This window comes from Macaca fascicularis, chromosome 3, assembly GCF_037993035.2.
Source record: "Macaca fascicularis isolate 582-1 chromosome 3, T2T-MFA8v1.1".
NCBI lineage: Eukaryota > Metazoa > Chordata > Mammalia > Primates > Cercopithecidae > Macaca > Macaca fascicularis.
This window is the reverse complement of record NC_088377.1, coordinates 69593141-69620902: the sequence shown is the minus strand read 5'-3', so window position 1 is coordinate 69620902 and position 27762 is coordinate 69593141.

Genomic DNA, 27762 nt, shown 5'->3' with positions numbered 1-27762 from the left:
TGTTCTGTTAATTCACCTCACAGAGTTACATCTGTATTTCCTAGATCTCTTTGCTAGCCTTATTTCTGTGGAATCTGAGAACAGATATTTCGGATCCCTTTGAAGAATATAGGGCCAAAGGAAACATCCTCCGATAACAAAGAGAAAGAAGCTTTCTGAGAAACTTGTTTTTGTTCTAGGAAATCATCATACAGAGTTACAGCTTTCCCCTCAAGAAGCCTTTCGATAAGACAGTTCTTGTGGATTTGGCAAAGTGATATTTGGAAGCCCATAGAGGGCTAAGGTGAAAAAGGAAATATCCTCAGATGAAATCTGGAAAGAAGCTTTCTGAGAATCTGCTATGTGATGTGTGACTTCCACTCACAGTGTTACATCTGCATTTCGTGGATCTCTTTGCTAGCCTTATTTCTGTGAAATCTGAGAAGAGATATTTCGGATCCCTTTGAAGACATTAGGGCCAAAGGAAATATCCTCCGATAACAAAGAGAAAGAAGCTTTCTGAGAAACTACTTTGTGTTCTGTGAAATCATTTCACAGAGTTACAGCTTTCCCCTCAAGAGGCCTTTCGCTAAGACAGTTCTTGAGGAATTGGCAATGTGATATTTGGAAGCCCTTGGGGGGCTATGGTGAAAAAAGAAATATCCTCAGAAGAAATCTGGAAAGAAGCTTTCTGAGAAACTGCTCCGTGATGTGTGACTTCCACTCACAGAGTTTCATCTGTATTTCGTGGATCTCTTTGCCAGCCTTATTTCTGTGGAATCTGAGAACAGATATTTCGGATCCCTTTGAAAAATATAGGGCCAAAGGATATATCCTCCGATAACAAAGAGAAAGAAGCTTTCTGAGAAACTCCTTTGTGTTCTGTGAAATCATCTCACAGAGTTACAGCTTTCCCCTCAAGAAGCCTTTCGATAGGACAGTTTTTGTGGAATTGGCAACGTGATATTTGGAAGCCCTTAGAGTGTTATGGTGAAAAAGAAAATATCCTAAGATGAAATCTGGAAAGAAGCTTTCTGAGAAATTGCTTAGTGTTCTGTTAGTTCATCTCACAGAGTTACATCTGAATTTCGTGGATCTCTTTGCTAGCCTTATTTCTGTGGAATCTGAGAACAGATATTTCGGATCCCTTTGAAGACTATAAGGCCAAAGGAAATATCCTCCGATAACAAAGAGCAAGGAGCTTTCTGAGAAACTTCTTTGTGTTCTGTGAAATCATTTCACAGAGCTACAGCTTCCCCCTCAGAAGCGTTTCGCGAAGACAGTTCTTGGGTATTGACAAAGTGATATTTGGAAGCCCATAGAGGGCTATGGTGAAAAAGGAAATATCCTCAGTTGAAATCTGGAAAGAAGATTTCTGAGAAACTGCTTTGTGTTCTGTTAATTCATCTCACAGAGTTACATCTGCATTTCCTGGATCTCTTTGCTAGCATTTTTTCTGTGGAATCTGAGTACATATATTTCGGATCCCTTTGAAGACTATAGGGCCAAAGGAAATATCCTCCAAAAACAAAGAGAAAGAAGCTTTCTGAGAAACTTGTTTGTGTTCTAGGAAATCATCTTACAGAGTTACAGGTTTTCCATCAAGAAGCATTTCACTAAGAGTTCTTTGGAATTGGCAAAGTGATATTTGGAAGCCCATAGAGGGCTATGGTGAAAAAGGAAATATCCTCAGATGAAATCTGGAAAGAAGGTTTCTGAGAAACTGCTTAGTGTTCTGTTAATTCATCTCACAGAGTTACATCTGTATTTCATGGATCTCTTTGCTAGCCTTATTTCTGTGGAATCTGAGAACAGATATTTCCAATCCCTTTGAAGAGTACAGGGAAAAGGAAGTATCCTCCGATAACAAAGAGAAAGAAGCTTTCTGGGAAACTTCTTTGTGTTCTGTGAAATCATTTCACAGAGTTACAGCTTTCCCCTCAAGAGGCCTTTCGCTAAGATAGTTCTTGTGGAATAGGCAAAGTGATATTTGGAAGCCAATAGAGGGCTATGGTGAAAAAGAAAATATCCTCAGATGAAATCTGGAAAGAAGCTTTCTGAGAAACTGATCTGTGACGTGTGACTTCCACTCACAGAGTTACATCTGTACTTCGTGGATCTCTTTGCTAGCCTTATTTCTGTGGAATCTGAGAACAGATATTTCGGATCCCTATGAAGACTATAGGGCCAAAGGAAATATCCTCCGATAATAAAGAGAAAGAAGGTTTCTGGGAAACTTCTTTGTGTTCTGTGAAATCATTTCACAGAGTTACAGCTTTTCGCTCAAGAAGTCTTTCGCTAAAACAGTTCTTGTGGAATTGGCAGAGTGATATTTGGATGCCCAAAGAGTGTTATGGTGAAAAAGAAAATATCCTCAGATGAAATCTGGAAAGAAGCATTCTGAGAAACTGCTTAGTGTTCTGTTAATTCATCTCACAGAGTATCATCTGTATTTCGTGGATCTCTTTGCTAGCCTTATTTTGTGGAATCTGAGAACAGATATTTCGGATCCCTTTGAAGACTGTAGGGCCAAAGGAAATATCCTCCGATAACAAAGAGAAAGAAGCTTTCTGAGAAACTTCTTTGTGTTCTGTGAAATCATGTCACAGAGTTACAGCTTTCCACTCAGGAAGCCTTTCGCTAAGACAGTTCTTGTGGATATTGGCAAAGTGATATTTGGAAGCCCATAGAGGTCTATGGTGAAAAAGGAAATATCCTCAGATGAAATCTGGAAAGAAGCTTTCTGAGAAACTGCTCTGTGATGTGTGACTTCCACTCACAGAGTTTCATCTGTATTTCGTGGATCTCTTTCCTAGCCTTATTTCTGCAGAATCTGAGAACAGATATTTCGAATCCCTTTGAAGAGTACAGGGTCAAAGGAAATATCCTCCGATAACAAAGAGAAAAAAGCTTTCTGAGAAACTTTTTTGTGTTCTGTGAAATCATTTCACAGAGTTACAGCTTTCCCCTCAGGAAGCCTTTCGCTAAGACAGTTCTTGTGGAATTGGCAAAGTGATATTTGGAAGCCCATAGAGGGCTTTGGTGAAAAAGGAAATAATCTCAGATGAAATCTGGAAAGAAGGTTTCTGAGAAACTGCTTAGTGTTCTGTTAATTCATCTCACAGAGTTACATCTGTATTTCGTGGATCTCTTTGCTAACCTTATTTCTGTGGAATCTGAGAACAGATATTTCGGAACCCTTTGAAGACTATAGGGCCAAAAGAAATATCCTCCGTTAACAAAGAGAAAGAAGCTTTCTGAGAAACTTCTTTTTGTTCTATGAAATCATGTCACAGAGATACAGCTTTCCCCTCAAGAAGCCTTTCGCTAAGACAGTTCTTGTGGAATAGGCAAAGTGATATTTGGAAGCCCAAAGAGGGATATGGTGAAAAAGGAAATATCCTCAGATGTAATCTGGAAAGAAGCCTTCTGAGAAACTGCTTAGGGTTCTGTTAATTCATCTCACAGAGTTACATCTGTATTTCGTGGATCTCTTTGCTAGCCTTATTTCTGTGGAATCTGAGAACAGATATTTCGGATCCCTTTGAAGAGTATAGGGCCAAAGGAAATATCCTCCGATAACAAAGAGAAAGAAGCTTTCTAGGAAACTTCTTTGTGTTCTGTGAAATCATCTCAAAGAGATACAGCTTTCCCCTTAAGAAGCCTTTCGCTAAAACAGTTCTTGTGGAATTAGCAAAGTGATATTTGGAAGCCCATAGAGGGATATGGTGAAAAAGGGAATATCCTCAGATGAAATCTGGAAAGAAGCTTTCTGAGAAACTGCTTAGGGTTCTGTTAATTCATCTCACAGAGTTACATCTGTATTTCTTGGAACACTTTGCTAGCTTTATTTCTGTGGAATCTGAGAACAGATATTTCGGATCCCTTTGAAGACTATAGTGCCAAAGGAAATATCCTCCGATAACAAAGAGAAAGAAGCTTTCTGAGAAACTTCTTTGCTTTCTGTGAAATCATCTCACAGAGTTACATCTTTCCCCCCAAGAAGCCTTTCGCTAAGACAGTTTTTGTGGAATTGGCCAAGTGATATTTGGAAGCCCATAGAGGGCTATGGTGAAAAAGGAAATATCCTCAGATGAAATCTGGAAAGAAGCTTTCTGAGAAACTGCTCTGTGATGTGTGACTTCCACTCACAGAGTTACATCTGTATTTCGTGGATCTCTTTCCTAGCCTTATTTCTGTGGAATCTCAGAACAGATATTTCGGATCCCTTTGAAGACTATGGGCCGAAGGAACTATCCTCCGATAACAAAGAGAAAGAATCTTTCTGAGAAACTTCTTTGTGTTCTGTGAAATCATCTCACAGAGTTACAGCTTTCCCCTCAAGAAACCATTCGCTAAGACAGTTCTTTTGGAATTGGAAAAGTGATATTTGGAAGTCCATAGAGGGCTATGGTGAAAAAGGAAATATCCTCAGATGAAATCTGGAAAGAAGCATTCTGAGAAACTGCTTAGTGTTCTGTTAATTCATCTCACAGAGTATCATCTGTATTTCGTGCATCTCCTTGCTAGCCTTTTTTCTGTGGAATCTTAGAACAGATATTTCGGATCCCATTGAAGACTATGGGGCAAAGAAAATCTCCTCCAATAACAAAGAGAAATTAGCTTTCTGAGAAACTTCTTTGTGTTCTGTGAAATCATCTCACAGAGTTACAGCTTTCCCCTCAAGAAGTCTTTCGCTAAGACAGTTCTTGTGGAATTGGCAAAGTGATATTTGGAAGCCCATAGAGGGCTATGGTGAAAAAGGAAATATCCTCAGATGAAATCTGGAAAGAAGCTTTCTGAGAAATGCCTTAGTTTTCTGTTAATTCATCTCACAGAGTTACATCTGTATTTCGTGGATCTCTTTGCTAGCCTTATTTCTGTGGAATCTGAGAAAAGATATTTCGGATCCCTTTGCAGACTATAGGGCTGAAGGAAATATCCTCCGATAACATAGGCAAAGAAGCTTTCTGAGAAACTTCTTTGTGTTCTGCGAAATCATCTAACAGAGTTACAGCTTTCCCTTCAAGAAGCCTTTCGCTGAAACAGTTCTTGTGGAATTGCAAAGTGATATTTGGAAGCCATAGAGGGCTATGGTGAAACAGGAAATATCCTCAGATGAAATCTGGAAAGAAGCTTTCTGAGGAACTACTTAATGTTCTGTTAATTCATCTCACAGAGTTACATCTGTATTTCGTGGATCTCTTTGCTAGCCTTATTTGTGTGGAATCTGAGAAAAGATATTTCGGATCCCTTAGAAGACTATAGGGCCAAAGGAAATATCCTCCAATAATAAAGAGAAAGAAGCTTTCTGAGAAACTACTTTGTTTTCTGTGAAATCATCTCACAGAGTTACAGCTATCCCCTCAAGAAGCCTTTCGCTAAGACAGTTCTTGTGGAATTGGCAAAGTGATATTTGGAAGCCCATAGAGGGCTATGGTGAAAAAGGAAATATCCTCAGATGAAAACTGGAAAGAAGCTTTCTCAGAAACTGCTTAGTGTTCTGTTAATTCATCTCACAGAGTTACATCTGTATTTCGTGGATCTCCTTGCTAGTCTTATTTCTGTGGAATCTGAGAACAGATATTTCGGATCCCCATGAGGACTATAGGGCCAAAGGAAATATCCTCTGATAACAAAGAGAAAGAAGTCTTCTGAGAAACTTCTTTGTGTTCTGTGAAATCATCTCACAGAGTTACAGCTTTCCCCTCAAGAAGCCTTTCGCTAAGACAGTTCTTGTGGAATTGGCAAAGTGATATTTGGAAGCCCATAGAGGGCTATGGTGAAACAGGAAATATCCTCAGATGAAATCTGGAAAGAAACTTTCTGAGAAACTGCTTAGTGTTATATTAATTCATCTCACAGAGTTACATCTGTATTTCGTGGATCTCTTTGCTAGCCTTATTTGTGTGGAATCTGAGAACAGATATTTCGGATCCCTTTGAAGACTGTAGGGCCAAAGAAATATCCTCCCATAACAAAGAGAAAGAAGCTTTTTGAGAAACTTCTTTGTGTTCTGTGAAATCATCTCACAGAGTTACAGCTTTCCCCTCAAGAAGCCTTTTGCTAAGACAGTTCTTGTGGAATTGGCAAAGTGATATTTGGAAGTCCATAGAGGGCTATGGTGAAAAAGGAAATATCCTCAGATGAAATCTGGAAAGAAGCTTTCTGAGAAACTGCTCTGTGATGTGTGACTTCCACTCACAGAGATACATCTGTGTTTCGTGGATCTCTTTGCTAGCCTTATTTCTGTGGAATCTGAGACAGATATTTCGGATCCCTTTGAAGACTTTGGGGCCAAAGGAAATCTCCTCCAATAATAAAGAGAAAGAAGCTTTCTGAGAAACTTCTTTGTGTTCTGTGAAATCATCTCACAGAGTTACAACTTTCCCCTCAAGAAGCCTTTGGCTAAGACTGTTCTTGTGGAATTGGCAAAGTGATGTTTGGAAGCCCTTAGAGGGCTATGGTGAAAAAGGAAATATCCTCAGATGAAATCTGGAAAGAAGCTTTCTGAGAAACTGCTTAGTGTTCTGTGATTTCATCTCACAGAGTTACATCTGTATTTCGTGGATCTCTTGCTAGCCTTATTTCTGTGGAATCTGAGAACAGATATTTCGGATCCCTTTGAAGACTATAGGGCCAAAGGAAATATCCTCCGATAACAAAGAGAAAGAAGCTTTCTGAGAAACTTCTTTGTGTTCTGTGAAATCATCTCACAGAGTTACAGCTTTCCCCTGAAGAAGCCTTTCGCTAAGACAGTTCTTGTGGAATTGGCAAAGTGATATTTGGAAGCCCATAGAGGGCTATGGTGATAAAGGAAATATCCTCAGATGAAAACTGGAAAGAAGCTTTCTGAGAAACTGCTTAGTGTTCTGTTAATTCATCTCACAGAGTTACATCTGTATTTCGTGGATCTCTTTGCTAGCCTTATTTCTGTGGAATCTGAGAACAGATATTTCGGATCCCTTTGCAGACTATAGGGCCAAAGGAAATATCCTCCGATAACAAAGAGAAAGAAGCTTTTTGAGAAACTTCTTTGTGTTCTGTGAAATCATCTCACAGAGTTACAGCTTTCCCCTCAAGAAGCCTTTTGCTAAGACAGTTCTGGTGGAATTGGCAAAGTGATATTTGGAAGTCCATAGAGGGTTATTGGGAAAAAGGAAATATCCTCAGATGAAATCTGTAAAGAAGCTTTCTGAGAAACTGCTCTGTGATGTGTGACTTCCACTCACAGAGATACATCTGTGTTTCGTGGATCTCTTTGCTAGCCTTATTTCTGTGGAATCTGAGAACAGATATTTCGGATCCCTTTGAAGACTATAGGGCCAAAGGAAATATCCTCCGATAACAATGAGAAAGAAGCTTTCTGGGAAACTTCTTTGTGTTCTGCGAAATCATCTAACAGAGTTACAGCTTTCCCTTCAAGAAGCCTTTCGCTGAAACAGTTCTTGTGGAATTGCAAAGTGATATTTGGAAGCCCATAGAGGGCTACGGTGAAAAAGGAAATATCCTCAGATGAAATCTGGAAAGAAGCTTTCTGAGAAACTGCTTAATGTTCTGTTAAATCATCTCACAGAGTTACATCTGTATTTCGTGGATCTCTTTGCTAGCCTTATTTGTGTGGAATCTGAGAACAGATATTTCGTATCCCTTAGAAGACTTAGGGCCAAAGGAAATATGCTCCAATAATAAAGAGAAAGAAGCTTTCTGAGAAACTACTTTGTTTTCTGTGAAATCATCTCACAGAGTTACAGCTATCCCCTCAAGAAGCCTTTCGCTAAGACAGTTCTTGTGGAATTGGCAAAGTGATATTTGGAAGCCCATAGAGGGCTATGGTGAAAAAGGAAATATCCTCAGATGAAAACTGGAAAGAAGCTTTCTGAGAAACTGCTTAGTGTTCTGTTAATTCATCTCACAGAGTTACATCTGTATTTCGTGGATCTCCTTGCTAGTCTTATTTCTGTGGAATCTGAGAACAGATATTTCGAATCCCTTTGAAGAGTACAGGGAAAAGGAAGTATCCTCCGATAACAAAGAGAAAGAAGCCTTCTGAGAAACTTCTTTGTGTTCTGTGAAATCATCTCACAGAGTTACAGCTTTCCCCTCAAGAAGCCTTTCGCTAAGACAGTTCTTGTGGAATTGGCAAAGTGATATTTGGAAGCCCATAGAGGGCTATGGTGAAAAAGGAAATATCCTCAGATGAAATCTGTAAAGAAGCTTTCTGAGAAACTGCTCTGTGATGTGTGACTTCCACTCACAGAGATACATCTGTGTTTCGTGGATCTCTTTGCTAGCCTTATTTCTGTGGAATCTGAGACAGATATTTCGGATCCCTTTGTAGACTATGGGGCCAAAGGAAATCTCCTCCAATAATAAAGAGAAAGAAGCTTTCTGAGAAACTTCTTTGTGTTCTGTGAAATCATCTCACAGAGTTACAGCTTTCCCCTCAAGAAGCCTTTCGCTAAGACAGTTCTTGTGGAATTGGCAAAGTGATGTTTGGAAGCACTTAGAGGGCTATGGTGATAAAGGAAATATCCTCAGATGAAATCTGGAAAGAAGCTTTCTGAGAAACTGCTTAGTGTTCTGTGAATTCATCTCACAGAGTTACGTCTGTATTTCGTGGATCTCTTTGCTAGCCTTATTTCTGTTGGATCTGAGAACAGATATTTCGGATCCCTTTGAAGACTATAGGGCCAAAGGAAATATCCTCCGATAACAAAGAGAAAGAAGCTTTCTGAGAAACTTCTTTGTGTTCTGTGAAATCATCTCACAGAGTTACAGCTTTCCACTTATGAAGCCTTTCGCTAAAACAGTTCTTGTGAAATTGGCAAAGTGATATTTGGATGCCCATAGAGGGATATGGTGAAAAAGGAAATATCCTCAGATGATATCTGGAAGGAAGCTTTCTGAGAAACTGCTTAGTGTTCTGTTAATTCATCTCACAGAGTTACATCTGTATTTCGTGAATCTCTTTGCTAGCCTTATTTGTGTGGAATCTGAGAACAGATATTTCGGATCCCTTAGAAGACTATAGGGCCAAAGGAAATATCCTCCAATAATAAAGAGAAAGAAGCTTTCTGAGAAACTTCTTTGTTTTCTGTGAAATCATCTCACAGAGTTACAGCTTTCCCCTCAAGAAGCCTTTCGCTAAGACAGTTCTTGTGGAATTGGCAAAGTGATATTTGGAAGCCCATAGAGGGCTATGGTGAAACAGGAAATATCCTCAGATGAAATCAGGAAAGAAACTTTCTGAGAAACTGCTTAGTGTTATGTTAATTCATCTCACAGAGTTACATCTGTATTTCGTGGATCTCTTTGTTAGCCTTATTTCTGTGGAATCTGAGAACAGATATTTCGGACCCCTTTGAAGACTGTAGGGCCAAAGAAATATCCTCCGATAACAAAGAGAAAGAAGCTTTTTGAGAAACTTCTTTGTGTTCTGTGAAATCATCTCACAGAGTTACAGCTTTCCCTTCAAGAAGCCTTTTGCTAAGACAGTTCTGGTGGAATTGGCAAAGTGATATTTGGAAGTCCATAGAGGGCTATGGTGAAAAAGGAAATATCCTCAGATGAAATCTGTAAAGAAGCTTTCTGAGAAACTGCTCTGTGATGTGTGACTTCCACTCACAGAGATACATCTGTGTTTCGTGGATCTCTTTGCTAGCCTTATTTCTGTGGAATCTGAGAACAGATATTTCGGATCCCTTTGAAGACTATAGGGCCAAAGGAAATATCCTCCGATAACAATGAGAAAGAAGCTTTCTGGGAAACTTCTTTGTGTTCTGTGAAATCATCTCACAGAGTTACAGCTTCCCCTCAAGAAGCCTTTCGCTAAGACAGTTCTTGTGGAATTGGCAAAGTGATATTTGGAAGCCCATAGAGGGATATGGTAAAAAAGGAAATATCCTCAGATGAAATCTGGAAAGAAGCATTCTGAGAAACTGCTTAGTGTTCTGTTAATTCATCTCACAGAGTATCATCTGTATTTCGTGAATCTCCTTGCTAGCCTTATTTCTGTGCAATCTGAGAACAGATATTTCGGATCCCTTTGAAGACTATGGGGCCAAAGGAAATATCCTCTGATAACAAAGAGAAAGAAGCTTTCTGAGAAACTTCTTTGTGTTCTGTGAAATCATCTCACAGAGTTACAGCTTTCCCCTTATGAAGCCTTTCGCTAAAACAGTTCTTGTGGAATTGGCAAGGTGATATTTGGATGCCCATAGAGGGATATGGTGAAAAAGGAAATATCCTCAGATGATATCTGGAAGGAAGCTTTCTGAGAAACTGCTTAGTGTTCTGTTAATTCATCTCACAGAGTTCCATCTGTATTTCGTGGATCTCTTTGCTAGCCTTATTTCTGTGGAATCTGAGAACAGATATTTGGGATCCCTTTGAAGACTCTGGGGCCAAAGGAAAACTCCTCCAATAATAAAGAGAAAGAAGCTTTCTGAGAAACTTCTTTGTGTTCTGTGAAATCATCTCACAGAGTTACAGCTTTCCCCTCAAGAAGCATTTCGCTAAGACAGTTCTTGTGGAATTGGCAAAGTGATATTTGGAAACCCATAGAGGGCTATGGTGAGAAAGGAAATATCCTCAGATGAAATCTGGAAAGAAGATTTCTGAGAAACTGCTTAGTGTCCTGTTAATTCATCTCACAGAGTTACATCTGTATTTCGTGGATCTCTTTGCTCGCCTTATTTCTGTGGAATCTGAGAACAGATATTTCGGATCCCTTTGAAGACTATAGGGCCAAAGGAAATATCCTCCGATAACAAAGAGAAAGAAGCTTTCTGAGAAACTTCTTTGTGTTCTGTGAAATCATCAAACAGAGTTACAGCTTTCCCCTTAAGAAGCCTTTCGCTTAGACAGTTTTTGTGGAATTGGCAAAGTGATATTTGGAAGCCCGTAGCGGGCTATGGTGAAAAAGGAAATATCCTCAGATGAAATCTGGAAAGAAGCTTCAGAGAAACTGCTCAGTGTTCTGTTAATTCATCTCACAGAGTTACATCTGTATTTCGTGGATCTCTTTGCTAGCCTTATTTCTGTGGAATCTGAGAACAGATATTTCGGATCCCTTTGAAGACTATAGGGCCAAAGGAAATATCCTCCGATAACAAGAGAAAGAATCTTTCTGAGAAACTTCTTTGTGTTCTGTGAAATCATCTCACAGAGTTACAGCTTTCCCCTCAAGAAACCATTCGCTAAGACAGTTCTTGTGGAATTGGCAAAGTGATATTTGGAAGCCCATAGAGGGATATTTTGAAAAAGGAAATATCCTCAAATGATATCTGGAAGGAAGCTTTCTGAGAAACTGCTTAGTGTTCTGTTAATTCATCTCACAGAGTTACATCTGTATTTCGTGGATCTCATTGCTAGCCTTATTTCTGTGGAATCTGAGAACAGATATTTCGGATCCCTTTGCAGACTATAGGGCTGAAGGAAATATTTTCCGATAACATAGGCAAAAAAGCTTTCTGAGACACTTCTTTGTGTTCTGTGAAATCATCTCACAGAGTTACAGCTATCCCCTCAAGAAGCCTTTCGCTAAGACAGTTCTTGTGGAATTGGCAAAGTGATATTTGGAAGCCCATAGAGGGCTATGGTGAAAAAGGAAATATCCTCAGATGAAATCTGGAAAGAAGCTTTCTGAGAAACTGCTTAGTGTTCTGTTAATTCATCTCACAGAGTTACATCTGTATTTCGTGGATCTCTTTGCTAGTCATTTCTGTGGAATCTGAGAACAGATATTTCGAATCCCCCTGAAGACTATAGGGCAAAAGGAAACATCATCCGATAAAAAAGAGAAAGAAGCTTTCTGAGAAACTTCTTTGTGTTCTGCGAAATCATCTCACAGAGTTACAGCTTTCCACTCAAGAAGCCTTTCGCTGAAACAGTTCTTGTGGAATTGCAAAGTGATATTTGGAAGCCCATAGAGGGCTATGGTGAAAAAGGAAATATCCTCAGATGAAATCTGTAAAGAAGCTTTCTGAGAAACTGCTCTGTGATGTGTGACTTCCACTCACAGAGATACATCTGTGTTTCGTCGATCTCTTTGCTAGCCTTATTTCTGTGGAATCTGAGACAGATATTTCGGATCCCTTTGAAGACTATGGGGCCAAAGGAAATCTCCTCCAATAATAAAGAGAAAGAAGCTTTCTGAGAAACTTCTTTGTGTTCTGTGAAATCATCTCAAAGAGTTACAGCTTTCCCCTCAAGAAGCCTTTCCCTAAGACAGTTCTTGTGGAATTGGCAAAGTGATGTTTGGAAGCCCTTAGAGGGCTATGGTGATAAAGGAAATATCCTCAGATGAAATCTGGAAAGAAGCTTTCTGAGAAACTGCTTAGTGTTCTGTGAATTCATCTCACAGAGTTACATCTGTATTTCGTGGATCTGTTTGCTAGCCTTATTTCTGTGGAATCTGAGAACAGATATTTCGGATCCCTTTGAAGACTATAGGGCCAAAGGAAATATCCTCCGATAACAAAGAGAAAGAAGCTTTCTGAGAAACTTCTTTGTGTTCTGTGAAATCATCTCACAGAGTTACAGCTTTCCCCTTATGAAGCCTTTCGCTAAAACAGTTCTTGTGGAATTGGCAAAGTGATATTTGGATGCCCATAGAGGGATATGGTGAAAAAGGAAATATCCTCAGATGATATCTGGAAGGAAGCTTTCTGAGAAACTGCTTAGTGTTCTGTTAATTCATCTCACAGAGTTACATCTGTCTTTCATGGATCTCTTTGCTAGCCTTATTTCTGTGGAATCTGAGAACAGATATTTCGGATCCCTTTGCAGACTATAGGGCTGAAGGAAATATCCTCCGATAGCATAGGCAAAGAAGCTTTCTGAGAAACTTCTTTGTGTTCTGTGAAATCATCTCACAGAGTTACAGCTATCCCCTCAAGAAGCCTTTCGCTAAGACAGTTCTTGTGGAATTGGCAAAGTGATATTTGGAAGCCCATAGAGGGCTATGGTGAAAAAGGAAATATCCCCAGATGAAATCTGGAAAGAAGCTTTCTGAGAAACTGCTTAGTGTTCTGTTAATTCATCTCACAGAGTTACATCTGTATTTCGTGGATCTCTTTGCTAGTCATTTCTGTGGATTCTGAGAACAGATATTTCGGATCCCCCTGAAGACTATAGGACAAAAGGAAATATCCTCCGATAAAAAAGAGAAAGAAGCTTTCTGAGAAACTTCTTTGTGTTCTGTGAAATCATCTCACAGAGTTACAGCTTTCCCCTCAAGAAGCCTTTTGCTAAGACAGTTCTGGTGGAATTGGCAAAGTGATATTTGGAAGTCCATAGAGGTCTATGGTGAAAAAGGAAATATCCTCAGATGAAATCTGTAAAGAAGCTTTCTGAGAAACTGCTCTGTGATGTGTGACTTCCACTCACAGAGATACATCTGTGTTTCGTGGATCTCTTTGCTAGCCTTATTTCTGTGAAATCTGAGAACAGATATTTCGGATCCCTTTGAAGACTATAGGGCCAAAGGAAATATCCTCCGATAACAATGAGAAAGAAGCTTTCTGGGAAACTTCTTTGTGTTCTGTGAAATCATCTCACAGAGTTACAGCTTTCCCCTCAAGAAGCCTTTCGCTAAGACAGTTCTTGTGGAATTGGCAAAGTGATATTTGGAAGCCCATAGAGGGATATGGTAAAAAAGGAAATATCCTCAGATGAAATCTGGAAAGAAGCATTCTGAGAAACTGTTTAGTGTTCTGTTAATTCATCTCACAGAGTATCATCTGTATTTCGTGAATCTCCTTGCTAGCCTTATTTCTGTGCAATCTGAGAACAGATATTTCGGATCCCTTTGAAGACTATGGGGCCAAAGGAAATATCCTCCAATAATAAAGAGAAAGAAGCTTTCTGAGAAACTTCTTTGTGTTCTGTGAAATCATCTCACAGAGTTACAGCTTTCGCCTCAAGAAGCCTTTCGCTAAGACTGTTCTTGTGGAATTGGCAAAGTGATGTTTGGAAGCCCTTAGAGGGCTACGGTGAAAAAGGAAATATCCTCAGATGAAATCTGGAAAGAAGCTTTCTGAGAAACTGCTTAGTGTTCTGTGAATTCATCTCACAGAGTTACATCTGTATTTCGTGGATCTCTTTGCTAGCCTTATTTCTGTGGAATCTAACAACAGATATTTCGGATCCCTTTGAAGACTATAGGGCCAAAGGAAATATCCTCCGATAACAAAGAGAAAGAAGCTTTCTGAGAAACATCTTTGTGTTCTGTGAAATCATCTCACAGAGTTACAGCTTTCAACTCAAGAAGCCTTTCGCTAAGACAGTTCTTGTGGAATTGGCAAAGTGATATTTGGAAGCCCATAGAGGGCTATGGTGAAAAAGGAAATATCCTCAGATGAAATCTGGAAAGAAGCTTTCTGAGAAACTGTTTAGTGTTGTGTTAATTCATCTCACAGAGTTATATCTGTATTTCGTGGATCTCCTTGCTAGCCTTATTTCTGTGGAATCTGAGAACAGATATTTGGGATCCCTTTGAAGACTCTGGGGCCAAAGGAAAACTCCTCCAATAATAAAGAGAAAGAAGCTTTCTGAGAAACTTCTTTGTGTTCTGTGAAATCATCTCACAGAGTTACAGCTTTCCCCTCAAGAAGCCTTTCGCTAAGACAGTTCTTGTGGAATTGGCAAAGTGATATTTGGAAACCCAGCGAGGGCTATGGTGAGAAAGGAAATATCCTCAGATGAAATCTGGAAAGAAGATTTCTGAGAAACTGCTTAGTGTTCTGTGAATTCATCTCACAGAGTTACATCTGTATTTCCTGGATCTCTTTGCTAGCCTTATTTCTGTGGAATCTGAGAACAGATATTTCGGATAACTTTGAAGACTATAGGGCCAAAGGAAATATCCTCCGATAATAAAGAGAAAGAAGCTTTCTGAGAATCTTCTTTGTGTTCTGTGAAATCATCAAACAGAGTTACAGCTTTCCCCTTAAGAAGCCTTTCGCTAAGACAGTTTTTGTGGAATTGGCAAAGTGATATTTGGAAGCCCGTAGAGGGCTATGGTGAAAAAGGAAATATCCTCAGATGAAATCTGGAAAGAAGCTTTCAGAGAAACTGCTCAGTGTTCTGTTAATTCATCTCACAGAGTTACATCTGTATTTCGTGGATCTCTTTGCTAGCCTTATTTCTGTGGAATCTGAGAACAGATATTTCGGATCCCTTTGAAGACTATAGGGCCAAAGGAAATATCCTCCGATAACAAATTGAAAGAATCTTTCTGAGAAACTTCTTTGTGTTCTGTGAAATCATCTCACAGAGTTACAGCTTTCCCCTCAAGAAACCATTCGCTAAGACAGTTCTTGTGGAATTGGCAAAGTGATATTTGGAAACCCATAGAGGGCTATGGTGAAAAAGGAAATATCCTCAGATGAAATCTGGAAAGAAGCATTCTGAGAAACTGCTTAGTGTTCTGTTAATTCATCTCACAGAGTATCATCTGTATTTCGTGGATCTCCTTGCTAGCCTTTTTTCTGTGGAATCTGAGAACAGATATTTCGGATCCCATTGAAGACTATGGAGCCAAAGGAAATCTCCTCCAATAATAAAGAGAAAGTAGCTTTCTGAGAAACTTCTTTGTGTTCTGTGAAATCATCTCACAGAGTTACAGCTTTCCCCTCAAGAAGCCTTTCGCTAAGACAGTTCTTGTGGAATTGGCAAAGTGATATTTGGAAGCTCATAGAGGGCTATGGTGAAAAAGGAAATATCCTCAGATGAAATCTGGAAAGAAGCTTTCTGAGAAATGCCTTAGTTTTCTGTTAATTCATCGCACAGAGTTACATCTGTATTTCGTGGATCTCTTTGCTAGCCTTATTTCTGTGGAATCTGAGAACAGATATTTCGGATCCCTTTCAAGACTATAGGGCCAAAGGAAATATCCTCCGATAATAAATAGAAAGAAGCTTTCTGAGAAACTTCTTTGTGTTCTGGGAAATCATCTCACAGAGTTACAGCTTTCCCCTCAAGAAGCCTTTCGCTATGGCACTTTTTGTGGAATTGGCAAAGTGATATTTGGAAGCCGTTAGAGGGCTATGGTGATAAAGGAAATATCCTCAGATGAAATCTGGAAAGAAGCTTTCTGAGAAACTGCTTAGTGTTCTGTTAATTCATCTCACAGAGTTACTTCTGTATTTTGTGTATATGTTTGCTAGCCTTATTTCTGTGGAATCTGAGAACAGATATTTCGGATCCCTTTCAAGACTATAGGGCCAAAGGAAATATCCTCCGATAATAAATAGAAAGAAGCTTTCTGAGAAACTTCTTTGTGTTCTGTGAAATCATCTCACATAGTTACAGCTTTCCCCTTATTAAGCCTTTCCCTAAAACAGTTCTTGTGGAATTGGCAAAGTGATATTTGGAAGCCCTTAGAGGGATATGGTGAAAAAGGAAATATCCTCAGATGATATCTGGAAAGAAGCTTTCTGAGAAACTGCTTAGTGTTCTGTTAATTCATCTCACAGAGTTACATCTGTATTTCGTGGATCTCATTGCTAGCCTTATTTCTGTGGAATCTGAGAACAGATATTTCGGATCCCTTTGCAGACTATAGGGCTGAAGGAAATATCCTCCGATAACATAGGCAAAGAAGCTTTCTGAGAAACTTCTTTGTGTTCTGTGAAATCATCTCACAGAGTTACAGCTATCCCCTCAAGAAGCCTTTCGCTAAGACAGTTCTTGTGGAATTGGCAAAGTGATATTTGGAAGCCCATAGAGGGCTATGGTGAAAAAGGAAATATCCTCAGATGAAATCTGGAAAGAAGCTTTCTGACAAATTGCTTAGTGTTATGTTAATTCATCTCACAGAGTTACATCTGTATTTCGTGGATCTCTTTGCTAGTCATTTCTGTGGAATCTGAGAACAGATATTTCGGATCCCCCTGAAGACTATAGGGCAAAAGGAAATATCCTCCGATAAAAAAGAGAAAGAAGCTTTCTGAGAAACTTCTTTGTGTTCTGCGAAATCATCTAACAGAGTTACAGCTTTCCCCTCAAGAAGCCTTTCGCTGAAACAGTTCTTGTGGAATTGCAAAGTGATATTTGGAAGCCCATAGAGGGCTATGGTGAAAAAGGAAATATCCTCAGATGAAATCTGGAAAGAAGCTTTCTGAGAAACTGCTTAATGTTCTGTTAATTGATCTCACAGAGTTACATCTGTATTTCGTGGATCTCTTTGCTAGCCTTATTTGTGTGGAATCTGAGAACAGATATTTCGGATCCCTCAGAAGACTATAGGGCCAAAGGAAATATCCTCCAATAATAAAGAGAAAGAAGCTTTCTGAGAAACTACTTTGTTTTCTGTGAAATCATCTCACAAAGTTACAGCTATCCCCTCAAGAAGCCTTTCGCTAAGACAGTTCTTGTGGAATTGGCAAAGTGATATTTGGAAGCCCATAGAGGGCTATGGTGAAAAAGGAAATATCCACAGATGAAAACTGGAAAGAAGCTTTCTGAGAAACTGCTTAGTGTTCTGTTAATTCATCTCACAGAGTTACATCTGTATTTCGTGGATCTCCTTGCTAGTCTTATTTCTGTGGAATCTGAGAACAGATATTTCGGATCCCCATGAAGACTATAGGGCCAAAGGAAATATCCTCTGATAACAAAGAGAAAGAAGCTTTCTGAGAAACTTCTTTGTGTTCTGTGAAATCATCTCAAAGAGTTACAGCTATCCCCTCAAGAAGCCTTTCGCTAAGACAGTTCTTGTGGAATTGGCAAAGTGATATTTGGAAGCCCATAGAGGGCTATGGTGAAAAAGGAAATATCCTCAGATGAAATCTGGAAAGAAGCTTTCTGAGAAACTGCTTAGTGTTCTGTTAATTCATCTCACAGAGTTACATCTGTATTTCGTGGATCTCTTTGCTAGTCATTTCTGTGGAATCTGAGAACAGATATTTCGGATCCCCCTGAAGACTATAGGGCAAAAGGAAATATCCTCCGATAAAAAAGAGAAAGAAGCTTTCTGAGAAACTTCTTTGTGTTCTGTGAAATCATCTCACAGAGTTACAGCTTTCCCCTCAAGAAGCCTTTCGCTAAGACAGTTCTTGTGGAATTGGCAAAGTGATATTTGGAAGCCCATAGAGGGCTATGGTGAAACAGGAAATATCCTCAGATGAAATCTGTAAAGAAACTTTCTGAGAAACTGCTTAGTGTTATGTTAATTCATCTCACAGAGTTTCATCTGTATTTCGTGGATCTCTTTGCTAGCCTTATTTCTGTGGAATCTGAGAACAGATATTTCGGATCCCTTTGAAGACTGTAGGGCCAAAGAAATATCCTCCGATAACAAACAGAAAGAAGCTTTTTGAGAAACTTCTTTGTGTTCTGTGAAATCATCTCACAGAGTTACAGCTTTCCCCTCAAGAAGCCTTTTGCTAAGAGAGTTCTGGTGGAATTGGCAAAGTGATATTTGGAAGTCCGTAGAGGGCTATGGTGAAAAAGGAAATATCCTCAGATGAAATCTGGAAAGAAGCTTTCTGAGAAACTGCTCTGTGATGTGTGACTTCCACTCACAGAGTTACATCTGTATTTCGTGGATCTCTTTGCTAGCCTTATTTCTGTGGAATCTGAGAACAGATATTTCGGATCCCTTTGAAGATTACAGGGCCAAAGGAAATATCCACCGATAACAAAGAGAAAGAAGCTTTCTGAGAAAATGCTTTGTGTTCTGTGAAATCATCTCACAGAGTTACAGCTTTCCCATCAAGAAGCCTTTCGCTAAGACAGTTCTTGTGGAATTGGCAAAGTGATATTTGGAACCCCTAGAGTGTTAAGGTGAAAGAGAAAATATCCTAAGATGAAATCTGTAAGGAAGATTTCTGAGAAACTGTTTAGTGTTCTGTCAATTCATCTCAAAGAGTTACATCTGTATTTCGTGCATCTCTTTGCTAGCCTTATTTCTGTGGAATCTGAGAACAGATACTTCGGATCCCTTTGAAGACTATAGGGCCAAAGGAAATATCCTCCGATAACAAAGAGAAAGAAGCTTTCTGAGAAACTTCTTTGTGTTCTAGGAAATCATCTTACAGAGTTACAGCTTTCCCCTCAAGAAGCCTTTCGATAAGACAGTTCTTGTGGATTTGGCAAAGTGATATTTGGAAGCCCACAGTGGGCTAATGTGAAAAAGGAAATATCCTCAGATGAAATCTGGAAAGAAGCTTTCTGAGAAATTGTTTAGTGTTCTGTCAATTCATCTCAAAGAGTTACATCTGCATTTCGTGGATCTCTTTGCTAGCCTTATATCGTTGTAATTTGAGACAGATATTTCGGATCCGTCTGAAGACCTTAGGGGCAAAGGAAATATCCTCCGATAACAAAGAGAAAGAAGCTTTCTGAGAAACTTCTTTGTGTTCTGCGAAATCATCTAACAGAGTTACAGCTTTCCCCTCAAGAAGCCTTTCGCTGAAACAGTTCTTGTGGAATTGGCAAAGTGATATTTGGAAGCCCCTAGAGGGCTATGGCGAAAAACGAAATATCCTCAGATGAAATATGGAAAGAAGCTTTCTGAGAAACTGCTTAGTGTTCTGTTAATTCATCTCACAGAGTTACATTTGTATTTCGTGGATCTCTTTGCTGGCCTTATTTCTGTGGAATCTGAGAACAGATATTTCGGATCCCTTTCAAGACTATAGGGCCAAAGGAAATATCCTCCGATAATAAATAGAAAGAAGCTTTCTGAGAAACTTCTTTGTGTTCTGTGAAATCATCTCACAGAGTTACTGCTTTCCCCTTATGAAGCCTTTCGCTGAAACAGTTCTTGTGGAATTGGCAAAGTGATGTTTGGAAGCCCATAGAGGGATATAGTGAAAAAGGAAATATCCTCAGATGAAATCTGGAAGGAAGCTTTCTGAGAAACTGCTTAGTGTTCTGTTAATTCATCTCACAGAGTTACATCTGTATTTCGTGGATCTCTTTGCTAGCCTTATTTCTGTGGAATCTGAGAAAAGATATTTCGGATCCCTTTGAAGACTATAGGGCTGAAGGAAATATCCTCCGATAACATAGACAAAGAAGCATTCTGAGAAACTTCTTTGTGTTCTGTGAAATCATCTCACACAGTTACAGCTATCCCCTCAAGAAGCCTTTCGCTAAGACAGTTCTTGTGGAATTGGCAAAGTGATATTTGGAAGCCCATAGAGGGCTATGGTGAAAAAGGAAATATCCTCAGATGAAATCTGGAAAGAAGCTTTCTGAGAAACTGCTTAGTGTTCTGTTAATTCATCTCACAGAGTTACATCTGTATTTCGTGGATCTCTTTGCTAGTCTTATTTCTGTAGAATCTGAGAACAGATATTTCGGATCCCCCTGAAGAGTATAGGGCAAAAGGAAATATCTTCCGATAAAATAGAGAAAGAAGCTTTCTGAGAAACTTCTTTGTGTTCTGTGAAATCATCTCACAGAGTTACAGCTTTCCCCTCAAGAAGCCTTTCGCTAAGGCACTTTTTGTGGAATTGGCAAAGTGATATTTGGAAGCCGTTAGAGGGCTATGGTGATAAAGGAAATATCCTCAGAAGAAATCTGGAAAGAAGCTTTCTGAGAAACTGCTTAGTGTTCTGTTAATTCATCTCACAGAGTTACATCTGTATTTCGTGTATCTCTTTGCTAGCCTTATTTCTGTGGAATCTGAGAACAGATATTTCGGATCCCTTTCAAGACTATAGGGCCAAAGGAAATATCCTCCGATAACAAAGAGAAAGAAGCTTTCTGAGAAACTTCTTTGTGTTCTGTGAAATCATCTCACAGAGTTACAGCTTTCCCCTTATGAAGCCTTTCGCTAAAACAGTTCTTGTGGAATTGGCAAAGTGATATTTGGAAGCCCATAGAGGGATATGGTGAAAAAGGAAATATCCTCAGATGAAATCTGAAAGGAAGCTTTCTGAGAAACTGCTCTGTGATGTGTGACTTCCACTCACAGAGATACATCTGTATTTCGTGGATCTCTTTGCTAGCCTTATTTCTGTGGAATCTGAGAACAGATAATTTGGATCCCTTTGAAGACTATAGGGCCAAAGGAAATATCCTCCGATAACAAAGAGAAAGAAGCTCTCTGAGAAACTTCTTTGTGTTCTGTGAAATCATCTACTGAGTTACAGCTTTCCCCTCAAGAAGCCTTTCGTCAAGACAGTTCTTGTGGAATTGGCAAACTGATATTTGGAAGCCCATAGAGGGCTATGTTGAAAAAGGAAATATCCTCAGATGAAATTCGGAAAGAAGCTTTCTGACAATCTGCTTAGTGTCTGTTAATTCATCCCACAGAGTTACATCTGTATTTCGTGGATCACTTTGCTAGCCTTATTTCTATGGAATCTGAGAACAGATATTTCGGATCCCTTTGAAGACTATAGGGCCAAAAGAAATATCCTCCAATAACAAAGTGAAAGAAGCTTTCTGAGAAACTTCTTTGTGTTCTGTGAAATCATCTCACAGAGTTACAGCTTTCCCCTCAAGAAGCCTTTCGCTAAGACAGTTCTTGTGGAATTGGCAAAGTGATATCTGGAAGCCCATAGACGGCAATGGTACAAAAGGAAATATCCTCAGATGAAATCTGGAAGGAAGCTTTCTGAGAAACTGCTTAGTGTTCTGTTAATTCATCTCACAGAATTACCTCTGTATTTCGTGGATCTCTTTGCTAGCCTTATTTCTGTTAAATCTGAGAACAGATATTTCGGATCCCTTTGAAGTCTATAGGGCCAAAGGAAATATCCTCCGATAACAAAGAGAAAGAAGCTTTCTGAGAAACTTCTTTGTGTTCTGTGAAATCATCTCACAGAGTTACAGCTTTCCCCTCAAGAAGCCCTTCGCTAAGACAGTTCTTGTGGAATTGGCAAAGTGATATTTGGAAGCCCTTAGACGGCTATGGCAAAAAAGGAAATATCCACAGATGAAATCTGGAAAGAAGCCTTCTGAGAAACTGCTTAGTGTTCTGTTAATTCATCTCACCGAGTTACATCTGTATTTCGTGGATCTCTTTGCTAGCCTTGTTTCTGTGGAATGTGAGAAGAGATATTTCGGATCCCTTTGAAGGCTATAGGGCCAAAGGAAATATCCTCCTATAACAAAGACAAAGAAGGTTTCTGAGAAACTTCTTTGTGTTCTGTGAAATCATCTCACAGAGTTACAGCTTTCTCCTCAAGAAGCCTTTCGCTAAGACAGTTCTTGTGGATATGGCAAAGTGATATTTGGAAGCCCATAGAGGGCTAAGGTGAAAAAGGAAATATCCTCAGATGAAATCAGGAAAGAAGCTTTCTGAGAAACTGCTTAGTGTTCTGTGAATTCATCTCACAGAGTTACATCTGTATTTCGTGGATCTCCTTGCTAGCCTTATTTCTGTGCAATCTGAGAACAGATATTTCGGATCCCTTTGAAGACAATGGGGCCAAAGGAAAACTCCTCCAATAATAAAGAGAAAGAAGCTTTCTGAGAAACTTCTTTGTGTTCTGTGAAATCATCTCACAGAGTTACAGCTTTCCTCTCAAGAAGCCTTTCGCTAAGACAGTTCTTGTGGAATTGGCAAAGTGATATTTGGAAGCTCATAGAGGGCTATGGTGAAAAAGGAAATATCCTCAGATGAAATCCGGAAAGAAACTTTCTGAGAAACTGCTTAGTGTTCTGTGAATTCATCTCACAGAGTTACATCTGCATTTCGTGGATCTCTTTGCTAGCCTTATATCTTTGTAATCTGAGACAGATATTTCGGATCCGTCTGAAGACCTTAGGGGCAAAGGAAATATCCTCCGATAAAAAAGAGAAAGAAGCTTTCTGAGAAACTTGTTTGTGTTCTGCGAAATCATCTAACAGAGTTACAGCTTTCCCCTCAAGAAGCCTTTCGCTGAAACAGTTCTTGTGGAATTGGCAAAGTGATATTTGGAAGCCCCTAGAGGGCTATGGCGAAAAACGAAATATCCTCAGATGAAATATGGAAAGAAGCTTTCTGAGAAACTGCTTAGTGTTCTGTTAATTCATCTCACAGAGTTACATCTCTATTTCGTGGATCTCTTTGCTAGCCTTATTTCTGTGGAATCTGAGAACAGATATTTCGGATCCCTTTGAAGACTATAGGGCCAAAGGAAATATCCTCCGATAACAAAGAGAAAGAAGCTTTCTGAGAAACTTCTTTGTGTTCTGTGAAATCATCTCACAGAGTTACATCTTTCACCTCAAGAAGTCTTTCGCTAAGACAGTTCTTGTGGAATTGGCAAAGTGATATTTGGAAGCCCATAGAGGGCTATGGTGAGAAAGGAAATATCCTCAGATGAAATCTGGAAGGAAGCTTTTTGAGAAACTGCTTAGTGTTCTGTGAATTCATCTCAGAGAGTTTCATCTGTATTTCGTGGATCTCTTTGCTAGCCTTATTTGTGTGGAATCTGAGAACAGATATTTCGGATCCCTTTGAAGACTGTAGGGCCAAAGGAAATAACCTCCGATAACAAAGAGAAAGAAGCTTTCTGAGAAACTTCTTTGTGTTCTGTGAAATCATCTCACAGAGTTACAGCTTTCCCCTTAAGAAGCCTATCGCTAAGACAGTTTTTGTGGAATTGGCAAAGTGATATTTGGAAGCCCTTAGAGGGCTATGGTGAAAAAGGAAATATCCTCAGATGAAATCTGGAAAGAAGCTTTCTGAGAAACTGCTTAGTGTTCTGTTAATTCATCTCACAGGGTTACATCTGCATTTCGTGGATCTCTTTGCTAGCCTTATTTCTGTGGAATCTGAGAACAGATATTTCAGATCCCTTTGAAAACTACAGGGCCAAAGAAAATACCCTCCGATAACAAAGAGAAAGAAGCTTTCTGAGAAACTTCTTTGTGTTCAGTGAAATCATCTCACAGAGTTACAGCTTTCCCCTCAAGAAGCCTTACGCTAAGACAGTTCTTGTGGAATTGGCAAAGTGATATTTGGAAGCCCATAGAGTGCTATATTGAAAAAGGAAATGACCTCAGAAGAAATCTGGAAAGAAGCTTTCTGAGAAACTACTCTGTGATGTGTGACTTCCACTCACAGAGTTACATCTGTATTCGTGGATCTATTTGCTAGCCTTATTTCTGTGGTATCTGAGAGCAGATATTTCGGATCCCTTTAAAGACTATAGGGCCAAAGGAAATATCCTCCGATAACAAAGAGAAAGAAGCTCTCTGAGAAACTTTTTTGTGTTCTGTGAAATCATCTCACAGAGTTACAGCTGTCACCTCAAGAAGCCTTTCGCTAAGACAGTTCTTGTGGAATTGGCAATGTGACATTCGGCAGCCCTTAGAGGGCTATGGTGAAAAAGGAAATATCCTCAGATGAAATCTTGAAAGGAGCTTTCTGAGAAATGCCTCAGTTTTCTGTTAATTCATATAACAGAGTTACCTCTGTATTTCGTGGATCTCTTTGCTAGCCTTATTTCTGTGGAATCTGAGAACAGATATTTCGGATCCCTTTCAAGACTATAGGGCCAAAGGAAATATCCTCCGATAATAAATAGAAAGAAGGTTTCTGAGAAACTTCTTTGTGTTCTGTGAAATCATCTCACAGAGTTACAGCTTTCCCCTCAAGAAGCCTTTCGCTAAGGCACTTTTTGTGGAATTGGCAAAGTGATGTTTGGAAGCCCATAGAGGGATATAGTGAAAAAGGAAATATCCTCAGATGAAATCTGGAAGGAAGCTTTCTGAGAAACTGCTTAGTGTTCTGTTAATTCACCTCACAGAGTTACATCTGTATTTCGTGGATCTCTTTGCTAGCCTTATTTCTGTGGAATCTGAGAAAAGATATTTCGGATCCCTTTGAAGACTATAGGGCTGAAGGAAATATCCTCCGATAACATAGACAAAGAAGCATTCTGAGAAACTTCTTTGTGTTCTGTGAAATCATCTCACACAGTTACAGCTGTCCCCTCAAGAAGCCTTTCGCTAAGACAGTTCTTGTGGAATTGGCAAAGTGATATTTGGAAGCCCATAGAGGGCTATGGTGAAAAAGGAAATATCCTCAGATGAAATCTGGAAAGAAGCTTTCTGAGAAACTGCTTAGTGTTCTGTTAATTCATCTCACAGAGTTACATCTGTATTTCGTGGATCTCTTTGCTAGTCTTATTTCTGTAGAATCTGAGAACAGATATTTCGGATCCCCCTGAAGAGTATAGGGCAAAAGGAAATATCTTCCGATAAAATAGAGAAAGAAGCTTTCTGAGAAACTTCTTTGTGTTCTGTGAAATCGTCTCACAGAGTTACAGCTTTCCCCTCAAGAAGCCTTTCGCTAAGGCACTTTTTGTGGAATTGGCAAAGTGATATTTGGAAGCCGTTAGAGGGCTATGGTGATAAAGGAAATATCCTCAGAAGAAATCTGGAAAGAAGCTTTCTGAGAAACTGCTTAGTGTTCTGTTAATTCATCTCACAGAGTTACATCTGTATTTCGTGTATCTCTTTGCTAGCCTTATTTCTGTGGAATCTGAGAACAGATATTTCGGATCCCTTTCAAGACTATAGGGCCAAAGGAAATATCCTCCGATAACAAAGAGAAAGAAGCTTTCTGAGAAACTTCTTTGTGTTCTGTGAAATCATCTCACAGAGTTACAGCTTTCCCCTTATGAAGCCTTTCGCTAAAACAGTTCTTGTGGAATTGGCAAAGTGATATTTGGAAGCCCATAGAGGGATATGGTGAAAAAGGAAATATCCTCAGATGAAATCTGAAAGGAAGCTTTCTGAGAAACTGCTCTGTGATGTGTGACTTCCACTCACAGAGATACATCTGTATTTCGTGGATCTCTTTGCTAGCCTTATTTCTGTGGAATCTGAGAACAGATAATTTGGATCCCTTTGAAGACTATAGGGCCAAAGGAAATATCCTCCGATAACAAAGAGAAAGAAGCTCTCTGAGAAACTTCTTTGTGTTCTGTGAAATCATCTACTGAGTTACAGCTTTCCCCTCAAGAAGCCTTTCGTCAAGACAGTTCTTGTGGAATTGGCAAACTGATATTTGGAAGCCCATAGAGGGCTATGTTGAAAAAGGAAATATCCTCAGATGAAATTCGGAAAGAAGCTTTCTGACAATCTGCTTAGTGTCTGTTAATTCATCCCACAGAGTTACATCTGTATTTCGTGGATCACTTTGCTAGCCTTATTTCTATGGAATCTGAGAACAGATATTTCGGATCCCTTTGAAGACTATAGGGCCAAAAGAAATATCCTCCAATAACAAAGTGAAAGAAGCTTTCTGAGAAACTTCTTTGTGTTCTGTGAAATCATCTCACAGAGTTACAGCTTTCCCCTCAAGAAGCCTTTCGCTAAGACAGTTCTTGTGGAATTGGCAAAGTGATATCTGGAAGCCCATAGACGGCAATGGTACAAAAGGAAATATCCTCAGATGAAATCTGGAAGGAAGCTTTCTGAGAAACTGCTTAGTGTTCTGTTAATTCATCTCACAGAATTACCTCTGTATTTCGTGGATCTCTTTGCTAGCCTTATTTCTGTTAAATCTGAGAACAGATATTTCGGATCCCTTTGAAGTCTATAGGGCCAAAGGAAATATCCTCCGATAACAAAGAGAAAGAAGCTTTCTGAGAAACTTCTTTGTGTTCTGTGAAATCATCTCACAGAGTTACAGCTTTCCCCTCAAGAAGCCCTTCGCTAAGACAGTTCTTGTGGAATTGGCAAAGTGATATTTGGAAGCCCTTAGACGGCTATGGCAAAAAAGGAAATATCCACAGATGAAATCTGGAAAGAAGCCTTCTGAGAAACTGCTTAGTGTTCTGTTAATTCATCTCACCGAGTTACATCTGTATTTCGTGGATCTCTTTGCTAGCCTTGTTTCTGTGGAATGTGAGAAGAGATATTTCGGATCCCTTTGAAGGCTATAGGGCCAAAGGAAATATCCTCCTATAACAAAGACAAAGAAGGTTTCTGAGAAACTTCTTTGTGTTCTGTGAAATCATCTCACAGAGTTACAGCTTTCTCCTCAAGAAGCCTTTCGCTAAGACAGTTCTTGTGGATATGGCAAAGTGATATTTGGAAGCCCATAGAGGGCTAAGGTGAAAAAGGAAATATCCTCAGATGAAATCAGGAAAGAAGCTTTCTGAGAAACTGCTTAGTGTTCTGTGAATTCATCTCACAGAGTTACATCTGTATTTCGTGGATCTCCTTGCTAGCCTTATTTCTGTGCAATCTGAGAACAGATATTTCGGATCCCTTTGAAGACAATGGGGCCAAAGGAAAACTCCTCCAATAATAAAGAGAAAGAAGCTTTCTGAGAAACTTCTTTGTGTTCTGTGAAATCATCTCACAGAGTTACAGCTTTCCTCTCAAGAAGCCTTTCGCTAAGACAGTTCTTGTGGAATTGGCAAAGTGATATTTGGAAGCTCATAGAGGGCTATGGTGAAAAAGGAAATATCCTCAGATGAAATCCGGAAAGAAACTTTCTGAGAAACTGCTTAGTGTTCTGTGAATTCATCTCACAGAGTTACATCTGCATTTCGTGGATCTCTTTGCTAGCCTTATATCTTTGTAATCTGAGACAGATATTTCGGATCCGTCTGAAGACCTTAGGGGCAAAGGAAATATCCTCCGATAAAAAAGAGAAAGAAGCTTTCTGAGAAACTTGTTTGTGTTCTGCGAAATCATCTAACAGAGTTACAGCTTTCCCCTCAAGAAGCCTTTCGCTGAAACAGTTCTTGTGGAATTGGCAAAGTGATATTTGGAAGCCCCTAGAGGGCTATGGCGAAAAACGAAATATCCTCAGATGAAATATGGAAAGAAGCTTTCTGAGAAACTGCTTAGTGTTCTGTTAATTCATCTCAC